At 42.4% G+C, this 13,441-nt stretch overlaps 1 protein-coding gene across 1 annotated transcript in view; it reads left to right on the forward strand.

The window, feature by feature from the left end:
* The window catches only part of LOC130273646 (band 4.1-like protein 4B), a 200,261-nt gene that overhangs the window by 131,463 nt on the left and 55,357 nt on the right, over positions 1 to 13,441 (forward strand). The gene's annotated exons all lie outside the window — the stretch shown is intronic.

Below are 13,441 nucleotides of genomic sequence, written 5' to 3' on the forward strand. Positions count from 1 at the left end.
TCTGCAAAATGAAGGAAGCGATCTGATTGGTTGCTATGGGCAACTGGGTAACTTTTCCTTTGCACAGGTTTTCATAAATCTCCCCCAAGTGTGTGTGATGAGAGGCCGGAAAAACAGGCTACACTCCATTTTTACACTACTAAAGAACTATAGCAGCTACATCTGCAGCAGCTGCAGGCTTGTGGACTGCATTTGCCTTGTCAGGTCAGGGTGAAAAGATGATTCATTCAGACAGTAATAGTGTGTGCTCAGAGCCAATATTACTATTGTTGTAGGTGGCACACACATATAGGTGCGGAAAATAGCCCAAGAATACTTTTGTGATCTAAGAAAACATATTACATAATAACTGCCTCTGATACCAAAGAAAGAAAATATGGAGTCACCTAAAGAATGTATTAAAAGTTAAATATTTATTTCATTACATAAAATAAGAACATGGAATACACCATAGGGATGGCATATCCAGAACCTGCATAATTAACGCACAGCTAAATATGGTATGTTGGCAGTAACAAATATAATGGTGAGTGCTAATAGCACAAAAAGCAGTGCATCAAACCACTGATAGCTAAACCCTAAATAATACGGTACATCACACAGCAATTGATGTTGCTAAAGTGCTAAGTGTCTAAATCACCACCAATAGATTACCATAGATAGATACATATTAACAGAGATAAACCCTACTGACCAACAAAGTGCATGTGCAGATATAGTTAGTGCAGCGACCAGTATAGCGCCACTCCGATGTGCGTTTCGGCATGTCCAGCCTTTGTCCGGTATTATTGTATTGTACTATTTAGGGTTTAGCTATCAGTGGTTTGATGCACTCCTTTTTGTGCTATTAGCACTTACCTGTGACTGCCATTACATTTGATTATGCAGATTCCAGATATGTCATCCCTATTGTGATGTATGCATTCCTCCTTTTTTAATATGTTCTTATTTAAAATGATGAAATAAATATTTACCTTTTAAAACATTCTTTAAATGACTCCATTTTATTTTTCTTTGGTATCTGTACGTAATTAAGGAGTTCCCCATACAGTTGCCAGATTTATTTGCAGGGAGCTATTATAGCAATACTGCATTGGTTGGATGTGTACATAATCCTATCTTGGTAATACTTTCTCTGTTTTGGTGTATCTTTTTTGGTAATATAATAATTGCCATTGCAGATTAAAGGGGTTATCCAGGAAAAAAGTTTTTTTTTATATATCAACTGGCTCCAGAAAGTTAAACAGATTTGTAAATTACTTCTATTAAAAAATCTTAATCCTTTCAGTACTTATGAGCTTCTGAAGTTTAGGTTGTTCTTTTCTGTCTAAGTAATCTCTGATGACATGTGTCTCGGGAAACGCCCAGTTTAGAAGAGGTTTGCTATGGGAATTTGCTTCTAAACTGGATGTTTCCCGAGACACATGTCATCAGAGATTACTTAGACAGAAAAGAACAACCTTAACTTCAGAAGCTCATAAATACTGAAAGGATTAAGATTTTTTAATAGAAGCAATTTACAAATCTGTTTAACTTTCTGGAGCCAGTTGATATATATAAAAAAGTTTTTTCCTGGAATACCCCTTTAAAGTGTATACACACACGTACATATTAGTTGGAGAATAAACATGCAAATAAAAACATTGGGGGAGATTTATCAAAGGATTTAGACTGGTTTTTCCCATCTAAAATTGTCGCACAGAAAGTCGCAGTCTAAATACGTGTGACTTTTTTGCGACTTTTTCTTTAGAGGATTTTTAGTACATGATTTATTTATTCTAGGCTCTTTTAAATGAAAAAATGCATTGGTGCGGAACTTATCAATAGCGACTTTTCTGCGAAAATTAGCATGGGGCGAAAGTACGCTGAAATGTCAGACCATACTGAAGCAGGTTTAAATTTAAGTCTGTGTGCAGAATTTATCAAGAGCCGTGTGACTTTGGATAAATTAGGCGCGCAATAGACCTGCCAATGTAGGTTGGTCTATATTGATCCGGAAAATAGACAACTTTGATAAATCCCCCCACATTGTCTAAGTGCTGCCGACTGAAACATTACCACCAGCCACCCCTGCTGTCGAATCGCTACATCTACCACCAGTCCACTCCCCCTCCGTTCACTACTACCGAGCCTATGTGAGCACAGATCCCCTCTCCTGTACTTTGTGTTTTATTGTACTGCTGAAGCTACTACTACCATCACCCTTGCTGCTGCTTCTACCAGGCTTCTACATATACAACCCTGTGGTCCCACAGAAGCGATAACTTTTTTTTCTGCTTTTCATTTGGAAGAAAAAAAGTAATTGTTTCATCACTTGCCAGGCGCAAAACCTGCTGCTACTCTCATAAAGGGATCATTTTGGGAATGCTTGGAAAAAGCCATTGCTTCTTTGGATACCTACATATTAAACTTGTGCACAAGAAAATTTTTCATTTCGTTTGTTTTTTTCGGTTTTGGATAAAATTTTCGGTTCGGTAATATTTTCGGTTTTATTTTTCGGATACATTCGGTATTCAGGTGTTCGGTTTGATTTTTCGGACACATTCGGTATTCAGGTTTTTATTTTCTATCGGATACATTTGATATTCGGTTACATTCGGGTAAATCTTTTTATTCTTTTTTGGAGTTCCTAGCGATCCTAAAAAATGATGGAGATACCTTTTTTATTAAAATTTCGTAGGGTACCATAAAAAAAAATAATAAAAAAGATACAGTAGTGATGGAAAAAATTGTATCTAACAAATGTATCTTTTTTATTATGAAATGTTTATTAATTTTTAAACAGGGATCCATTTATGTGAGCGGGTATGTAGCCAATAATAAAAATGTAGTGTGTGCCTGTTTTTCCCTTTTTTTTTTTTTACATTTTTTAGGTAGTACTACTACTCCCAGCATGGAACACACTGTTTCATGATGGGAGTAGTAGTTACCTGTACTAGTTGACTGATCGCCGGGGTCCCTTGCGATCCTGTTGTATAATGTATAGATGCGGCGGCCGCTCTTCTATGGTCCCCTGCACTGACGTATATATACATATATTCATATTTCCCGCAGAGCTGTGATTGGCCAGATGGTTCCAGCCAATCACAGCTCTCTGTGAGAAATAGGAATATGTGTATATATACGGCACTGCAGGGGACCATAGGAGAGTGGCCGCCGCATCCATACATTATACAGGAGCATCACAGCGGGTGTCTGGAGTGATACCCGCAGGGATCTTTCCTTAACTACAAGTACTACTACTCCCAACATGGAGTACACTCTGTTCCATGCTGGGAGCTGTAGTACCTGCATTAATAGACAGATCGCAGCGAGTGTCAGAAGTTACACTCGCTGTGATATGTCTAATAATGCAGGTACTAACTCCCACATGGAGCAGAGTGTACTCCATGTTGGGAGTAGTAGTACCTGCAGTAAGGGACAGATCACAGCAGATGTCACTCCTCCTGACACCCGCTGTGATCCTGCTGATGTGAATGTCGGGATCAGCTGTTCTCAAGTCTACAGAGTCGGGAGAACAGCTGACGCTGAGCCGTAGGTATACATCGTATATCTACTGCCCAGCAAGAACTTACAGTGAGCCTGCAATGTGTATACAGTATACACATTGCTGGCTCACTTAACCCCTTGCTGAGCTGTGCGCTATGCGCAAGCCCAGCAAAGTAAGAGTTAACTTACACTGCTGGACAGTGTAGGTTAACCCTTTGGGCGGTATACACTATATACAGCTATCTATAGAAAGCCGTATATAGTGTATACAGAAGACGAAGTCTGCTTACTTCCCTTGAGTCCCAGGCAGGCCTGTGTAGCTCCGCCCCCTAGTGATGACATCATTAGGGGCGTAGCTACATACGGGATTCAGGCTAGTCTGAAGCTCTGTTCACATTGTCCGTTTTGGATAATTGGAACAGACCCTTCTGCCAGTCAGGGAGACTCCAGCTGTTGCTAAACTACAACTCCCAGCATGGAGTGGGAGTTGTAGTTTTGCACCAATTGGTGGTTCCCTGTTTGGGTAGACATTGCATCATGGGTGCTCTCCCCAGCGGACAGCGCCAAAAATGTCATAACCAATTTTTTGTGTTTTTTTCTTCTCGTTTCAGATCCGTGTATGCAGGGGATTACGGCAGATTCGATGGATTACGGCAAATTAATTTTTTTTCTTTTAATAAATGGTTAACGAGGGCTGTGGGTGAGTGTTTTTTAAAATAAAATAATTTTTCCAATGTGTTGTGTTTTTTTTTTATTGAATTTTCAGGCTTAGTGGTGGAAGCCGGTCTTATTGACGGAATCCATTATTAAGCCAGGGCTTAGCGCTAGCCCCAAAAACAGCTAGCGCTAACCCCCAATTATTACCCCGGTACCCATCGCCACAGGGGTGCCGGGAAGAGCCGGTACCAACAGGCCCGGAGCGTCAAAAATGGCGCTCCTGGGCCTAGGCGGTAACAGGCTGGCATTATTTAGGCTGGGGAGGGCCAGTAACATGGTCCTCGCCCACCCTGGTAACGTAAGGCTGTTGCTGTTTGGTTGGTATTGTGCTGAGAATGAAAATATGGGGAACCCTATACGTTTTTTTATTTTTTTATTTAAATAAATAAATAAATAAAAAAACGCATAGGGTTCCCCGTATTTTAATTCTCAGCACACTACCAACCAAACAGCAACTGCCTGATGTTACCAGGGTGGGCGAGGACCATTGTTATTGGCCCTCCCCAGCCTAAATAACACCAGCCTGTTACCACCTAGGCCCAGGAGCTCCATTTTTTACGCTCCGGGCCTGGTGGTACCGGCTCTTCCCGGCACCCCTGTGGCAGTGGGTACCGGGGTAATAATTGGGGGTTATCGCTAGCTGTTTTTGGGGCTAGCGCTAAGCCCTGGCTTAGTAATGGATTCCGTCGATAAGACTGGCTTCCACTACTAAGCCTGAAAATTCAATAAAAAAAACACAACACATTGGAAAAATTATTTTATTTTAAAAAACACTCCCCCACTGCCCTCGTTAACCATTTTATTAAAAGAAAAAAAATTAATTCGCCGTAATCCATCGAATCTGCCGTAATCCCCTGCATACACGGATCTGAAACGAGAAGAAAAAAACACAAAAAATTGGTTATGACATTTTTGGCGCTGTCCGCTGGGGAGAGCACCCATGATGCAATGTCTACCCAAACAGGGAGCCACCAATTGGTGCAAAACTACAACTCCCAGCATGCCCAGACAGCCTTTGGCTGTCTCGGCATGCTGGGAGTTGTAGTTTAGCAACAGCTGGAGTCTCCCTGTCTGGGTAGACACTGGCAGAAGGGTCTGTTCCCATTATCCAAAAAGGACAATGTGAACAGAGCTTCAGACTAGCCTGAATCCCGTCTGTAGCTCCGTCCCTAATGACATCATCTCTAGGGGCGGAGCTACACGGGCCTGCCCGGGACTTGAGGGAAGTAAGCGGACGTCGTCTTCTGTATACACTATATACAGCTATCTATAGATAGCTGTATATAGTGTATACAGCCCAAAGGGTTAACCTACACTGTCCAGCAGTGTAAGTTAACTCTTTCCTTGCTGGGCTTGCGCATAGCGCACAGCTCAGCAAGGGGTTAAGTGAGCCAGCAATGTGTATACTGTATATACATTGCAGACTCACTGTAAGTTCTTGCTGGGCAGTAGATATACGATGTATACCTACGGCTCAGCGTCAGCTGTTCTCCCGGCTCTGTAGCCTTGAGAACAGCTGATCCCGACATTCACATCAGGAGGATCGCAGCGGGTGTCAGGAGGAGTGACATCCGCTGTGATCTGTCCCTTACTGCAGGTACTACTACTCCCAACATGGAGCACACTCTTCTCCATGCTGGGAGCTGTAGTACCTGCATTAACTTCAGTAATGCAGTAACTTCTGACACATGATGCGATCTGTCTATTAATGCAGATACTACAGCTCCCAGCATGGAGCAGAGTGTACTCCATGTTGGGAGTAGTAGTACTTGTAGTTAAGGAAAGATCACTGTGGGTATCACTCCTGACACCCGCTGTGATGCTCCTGTATAATGTATGGATGCGGCGGCCGCTCTCCTATGGTCCCCTGCAGTGCCGTATATATACACATATTCCTATTTCTCACAGAGAGCTGTGATTGGTTGGAACCATCTGGCCAATCACAGCTCTGCGGGAAATATGAATAGGTGTATATATACGTCAGTGCAGGGGACCATAGAAGAGCGGCCGCCGCATCTATACTTTATATAAGAGGTTCCAAAGGGACCGACCTAAAAAATGAAGAAAAAAAAAGTGAAAAACACGCACACACTACATTTTTATTATTGTCGGCTACATTTTTAGTGCTTTACCCGCTCACATAAATTGATCCCTGTTTAAAAATTGATAAACATTTCATAATAAAAAAGATACATTTCATTAGATACAATTTTTTACATCACTACTGTATCTTTTTTATTATTTTATTTTTATTAGAATGAATTATTTACGTTCGTTTACGGATAACGAATGCATTCGTTATTTACCGCATGCATTCGGTAAATAACGAATGCATTCGTTATTTTGCTATTCGTATTATCGTGGCTATTCGGGAATGTTCAAAATATGTTTTCGTGCATTCGGATCGGTCTGAATGCCCGAAAACGGTAATATTTGGTAAATTAGACATTCGTGCCGAAACAAATTGCACATGTCTTCTACATATGCAATTTAACACCAGCAGGCAAATAACAACAAAAAGATATAATTTTGTTATCTTTATTTTAATTTTAAAAAGCATACAAAATCCGCTACTACTTGAATACACTCCTAGTTGACCTCACATGGTTATACTGGACTTCAGGACCCGAGTCTTAGGCACAAGTTTTAGGGTTATTGTTGAGTTCCTGCTTCAGTCCGTTATTTGATCAGAAGCGAACTTTTTGCAAATAGTCAGCAAATTTTTTAAAACTTCTCTCAACAATATTTATCACAATAAAACCCATATCAATATATTTATGGTTTACTCCCAGAAAAAGGCTGTTATATTCTGAGGGGCTTAGAATATATCTAATCTTTTATCTCTACTGAAATGTTTTCTATTAATTCAACTTGTAAGATATGTGAGATACACAGTTATAATTTTTGTTTAATTTTTTTTCTACTTGAACATAATTTTTCTATTTACTATCAAGCATAAAAAACAAATACCATGTTTAAAAGGTTTTTCTGGTAGGATATACCATATAATCGGTGGGAGTATTAACTCTGGAATCCTTACCATTTTAAAAAATTTAGAAGAAACAGCACTGGTTTAGTACTGCATCGCCTTTGTAGTTTTTTCTTGCACACCAATCTTCACGGCCAACTGCCTGTACAGGCAGTGGCAGTTGTCTCCCTTTAGTTGAAAGGGGCTGCAGTGCAGTTTCCTGTACACCCAAATGCTGGTGGCTGCTATGCAAAGGAAAAAAGGTGAACGGGATGTTAAGTGAGCTCTGCTGTTTCAACAAATATAAAATAAATCCATAGTACAAGCAATATATCTTATTGCACTGAAAGAGACAACATGGATTATCAGCTGCCTGTTAAAGTCTATGGATAGCAGAGGGAAAGAAAAAAGAGGAGAAAGGTGGTACAATGAGACAGGAGCTTAAAGAAAACTGAAAATTAGAGGATGACTCTACAAAGGGTGAAAACTGGTAAAAAAAAAAAAAAAAGGACAGGGTATGCTAAAAAGTTGCCTGAAATTACAGGTACAATTAAAAAATTTGTATACGTACTTACATATGAAATAATAATAGGAAATTAAAAGGACACCTGGGAAGTGGAAAACAATGGCAACGGCAATTTTAAATATTATCAATTGCAATATTAGATTTTTTTAATATGGATATAGTTTAATGCAACACCACACTGTCATTTTTTTTCCTACACATATTCACTTTTCCAAGGAAAAACGTTGACTGTTTGAAGTGAAGTGATTAAAAAATAAAAGGGAGACCTCATGTTCTTTTTCTTCTTTTGTAAATATATATTTATCAAGCTTACCTCTTTTTATGTCCCTGCTGCTTTTCTCTTCCCCTTGTTTGCTGCTCACTGTCTAGGTTACAGACCACCTCTTCACTCTAGAAGCAGTGGCTGGGCTGCTGCTGATGTCACACCCTCTCTCTGCACATAGCAGGAGAGAGCCAGGATCCTACCCAAACTTACTGACTGCCCTGCCACCTCATCTGCTGGGAACCTTGTCTTTCTTTAAACATAATTACTGACACTTCAGACAGAAGCTCTGCTGCTTGTGTGAAAGCTGTACTGAGTCAGTGAGTCTTTCAAACTGGAAGTAGATTGCACACAGTCAGCAGAGCCAGTGTGTCTGGAGTGTCAGTCAAAGAGCAAGAGCCCTCCCCTACTGAAAGCAGTAAGTAAGAGGAGCCAAGGGATGTGATAACCCCTTTAATCTTTTTGGAGGAGTATTGATTAAGTTTTGTTTACTACTCCAAAAATTTAAATAGTCTTTTCAGTCTTTGAAAGCTTTTAAACCTTTGAATACCATCATAATATCAAAACAAGCACCAATGTTATCTCTCTATTTTACATACTCAACTTGAAATGAATAGGTTACTGTATATGTAGGGATAAGTGAATTGATCTGACGAATCTGAATTAGTTACGAATTTCAGGAAAAACTCGATTCGCAACGAATTTGAATATCGCAGTGATTTGATCGTGCAAATCGCTTCATTAACCCCTTAAGGACGCAGCCCATTTTGACCTTAAAAGGGTACTCCGGTGGAAAACTTTTTTTTAAATGAACAGGTGCCAGAAAGTTAAACAGATTTGTAAATTAGAAAAATGTGTGCAGCTCACAACCAGGTATTCGAGGTTATTGTGGTTAAAGGATTGATCCCCACCAATCCAAATGGGTAAAAACTAAAACAAAGATTAACCACACCTCAAGAATACTACCCTAGGGTACACAGTGAATAATTGTTTGAGACATAAAGTTTTGAAAAAAAGTGCAGATTTTATTAAAACAATAAAAACCTAAATGGTTAAAAATATCAGAGCAATGTCAATGTTATCTTAAACTGTCATTGGGCCCTAATGACAGATTTAGAAAATATGAATATATGTATAGCAACCACCTAATATAGAATAATCTATAGATTTAAAAAACAAATGCAATTTTTCAACGGTATATAATGATCCGGAGTCGACTATTAGTCCGGCACCTATGATGAATAAAAAAGGGCTGATAGTCCGGCACTTATATTGGAAAAGGCAAAGTCACTTGATGGACTGATGTATAGGTGTATAAAAAGCTGCCCACAGTTGTTAGACAAATGCAAAGTTCAACCTCACCCTGGCTGCTGGTCCCGTACTGCGACGGGCCGATAGTTGAAATTCTTGTGTTGGCTGCAGCAATCCTGGCGTGAGAGCCTGGATGGATATGGGCTCCGGCAGGAGACTCTCTCGGGAACGGTCCGTGGTATCGGCAAATACCTGGATGTGTATCGGACCTTCGCTGGAGAGATCGTGGCTGGGTTCTGGTAGTGCATGCAGCAGGTTGGTAATGCGCTCAGTGGGAGAGGATGTTTGATGAATGCAGCAAGTGGTGCACAAAGTTCTGGGCCGGCTTCAGTCTAGGTGGTGCGTGCGAATTGTGCTCTGTTCAGATTAGATATCAGCCTAGAAGCGTTTCAGGGTGCTAAAAACGACCCCTTCCTCAGTAGGCGTCATTCGCCTACTGAGGAAGGGGTCGTTTTTAGCACCCTGAAACGCGTCTAGACTGATATCTAATCTGAACAGACACCAATTTGCACGCACCACCTAGACTGAAGCCGGCCCAGAACTTTGTGCACCACTTGCTGCATTCATCAAACATCCTCTCCCACTGAGCGCATTACCAACCTGCTGCCTGCACTACCAGAACCCAACCACGATCTCTCCAGCGAAGGTCCGATACACATCCAGGTATTTGCCGATACCACGGACCGTTCCCGAGAGAGTCTCCTGCCGGAGCCCATATCCATCCAGGCTCTCACGCCAGGATTGCTGCAGCCAACACAAGAATTTCAACTATCGGCCCGTCGCAGTACGGGACCAGCAGCCAGGGTGAGGTTGAACTTTGCATTTGTCTAACAACTGTGGGCAGCTTTTTATACACCTATACATCAGTCCATCAAGTGACTTTGCCTTTTCCATTATAAGTGCCGGACTATCAGCCCTTTTTTATTCATCATAGGTGCCGGACTAATAGTCGACTCCGGATCATTATATACCGTTGAAAAATTGCATTTGTTTTTTAAATCTATAGATTATTCTATATTAGGTGGTTGCTATACATATATTCATATTTTCTAAATCTGTCATTAGGGCCCAATGACAGTTTAAGATAACATTGACATTGCTCTGATATTTTTAACCATTTAGGTTTTTATTGTTTTAATAAAATCTGCACTTTTTTTCAAAACTTTATGTCTCAAACAATTATTCACTGTGTACCCTAGGGTAGCATTCTTGAGGTGTGGTTAATCTTTGTTTTAGATTTGTAAATTACTTCTTTTAAAAAATCTTAACAATTTCAGTACTTTTTAGCAGCTATTTGCTACAGAGGAAAATCTTTATTTTCTTTTTTGTGTTGTCCACTGGGCTCTCTGATGACACCTGATGCCCATATCAGGAACTGTCCAGAGCAGGAGAAAATCCCCATAGCAAACCAATGCTGCTCTGGACAGTTCCTGACATGGACAGAGGTGTCAGCAGAAGCACTGTGGACAGCACAAAAAAGAAATTCAAAAAGGAAAGAATTTTCTCTGTAGCATACAGCTGCTAAAAAGTACTAAAAGGATTAAGATTTTTTAAGTAATTTACAAATCTGTTTAACTTTCTGGCACCAGTTCATTTAAAAAAAAAAAAAAAAAAAAAGTTTTCCACCGGAGTACCCCTTTAACCTCTTCAGGACCCATGACGTATGCATACGTCTTCACACCCTGGGTCTTAAGGACCCATGACGTATGCATACGTCATGTCTTTTCCTGGTCTCCGCCGCTCACCCGGCGGAGATCGGAAGCGGATCCCTGCTGAAATCCTTCAGCAGGGATCCAGGGCAAACGCCGAGGGGGGCCATGTATGCCCCCCATGTCGGCGATCGCTGCAAATCGCAAGGGAAATCGCCCTTGCGATCTGCGGCGATACCGGGCTGATCGGGTCTCTGGGACCCGACCGCCCGGTAATTTCGCATGATCCCGGCTGTCACAGACAGCCAGGACCATGCTAACGTATAGGAGCGAGGTGGCAAGCCGGCCACCTCCTCCTATTCCCTGCGATCTGTCGGTTAGTTAACCGACCAATCGCAGGAGGGGGGGCGGTTACTTCCTCCCGTCCTGCCTGGCCCCTGAAAGTCCGGAGAGGATGGGAGGAAGACCGGAGGATGCGGCGGGGGACGGGGGAGTGCTGGGGACCGGCCCCGGAACTTACCTCGTCCCTGAAGACCCGGATCCCGGCGAGAAAGATGGCGGCGGCGGCGACAGGTGAGTAGATCTTCAGCCGCGGTCGTGCCCTTCACAGCAATGCACGTCGCCGTAAAGCGACATGCATTGCTGTATTGGGACCCTATATACTACAACTCCCAGCATGCCCAGACAGCCCTTGGCGTCTGGGCATGCTGGGAGTTGCAGTTTTGCAACATCTGGAGGTCCACAGTTTGGAGACCACTGTGCCCTTCCAGATGTTGCAAAACTACACATTCTCAGCATGCCCTTATTGTCCAGGCATGCTGGGAGTTGTAGTTCTGTAACATCTGGCCCTTCAGATGTTGCAGAACTACAACTCCCAGCATGCCTGGACAGTTTTGGCATACTGGGAGTTGTAGTTTTGCAACATCTGGAAGGGCACAGATTGGGAACCACTGTATTAATGGTCTGCAAACTGTAGTCCTCCAGATGTTGCAAACAACAACTCCAAGCATGCTGGGAGTTGTAGTTCGGCAACATCTGGCTCTAGAGATGTTGCCGAACTACTACTCCCAACATGCCTGAGAATGTTTGGGAGTTGTGGTTTTGCAACTCAGTGTTTCCCAACCCGTGTGCCTCCAGCTGTTGCAAAACTATAACTACCAGCATGATAGACTGTGCATGCTGGGAGTTGTAGTTTTGCAAGAGCTGGAGGTCCCCCCCCCCTTGTGAATGTACAGGGTACATTCACATGGGCAGGGGGCTTACAGCGAGTATCAGGCTGCAGTTTGCGATGCAGCTAATTTTGCGTGGCAGCTCAAACTCGCAGCGGGAAAATCGTTGTAACCCCCCCCCGCCCGTGTGACTGTACCCTAAAAACACTACACTAACACAAAATAAAATAAAAAGTAAAAAACAGTACATATACACATACCCCTACACAGCCCCCCTCCCCAATAAAAATGAAAAACGTCTGGTACGCCACTGTTTTCAAAATGGAGCCTCCAGCTGTTGCAAAACAACAACTCCCAGTATTGCCGGACAGCCGTTGACTGTCCAAGCATGCTGGGAGTTTTGGAACAGCTGGAGGCACCCTGTTTGGGAATCACTGGCGTAGAATACCCCTATGTCCACCCCAATGCAAATCCCTAATTCAGGCCTCAAATGCGCATGGCGCTCTCACTTTGGAGCCCTGTCATATTTCAAGGCAACAGTTTAGGGCCACATATGGGGTATCGCCGTACTCGGCAGAAATTGCCTAACAAATTTTGGGGGCTTTTTCTCCTTTCACCCTTATGAAAAGGTGAAATTGTGGTCTACACCAGCATGTTAGTGTAAAAAAATATTTTTTTTACACTAACATGCTGGTGTTGTCCTATACTTTTCATTTTGACAAGAGGTAAAAGGGAAAAAAGCCCCCCACAATTTGTAATGCAACTTCTCCCGACTACGGAGATACCCAATATGTGGTCGCAAAGTGCTCTGGGGGCGCACGACAAGGTTCAGAAGGGAGAGTGCACCATGTACATTTGAGGTGATTTGCACAGGGGTGGCTGATTAATACAGCGGTTTTGACGCAAAAAAAAACAAACCCACATGTGACCCCATTTCGTAAACTACACCCCTCACGGAATGTAATGAGGGGTGCAGTGAGAATTTACACCCCACTGGTGTCTGACAGATCTTTGGAACAGTGGGCTGCGCAAATTAAAAATTTTGTACAGCCCACAGTTCCAAAGATCTGACAGACACCAGTGGGGGGTAAATGCTCACTGTACCCCTTGTTACGTTCCTCAAGGGGTCTAATTTCCAAAATGGTATGCCATGTGGGGGTTATTTTGCTGTCCTGGCCCCATAGGGGCTTCCTAAATGCGACATGCCCCCCGAGCAAAATTTGCTCTCAAAAAGCCAAATATGACTCCTTCTCTTCTGAGCATTGTAGTTTGCCTGTAGTGCGCTTCAGGTCAACTTATGGGGTACCTCCATACTCGGAAGAGATGGGGTTACAAATTTTGGGGGGTATT

Source organism: Hyla sarda, chromosome 5 (assembly GCF_029499605.1).
Source record: "Hyla sarda isolate aHylSar1 chromosome 5, aHylSar1.hap1, whole genome shotgun sequence".
NCBI lineage: Eukaryota > Metazoa > Chordata > Amphibia > Anura > Hylidae > Hyla > Hyla sarda.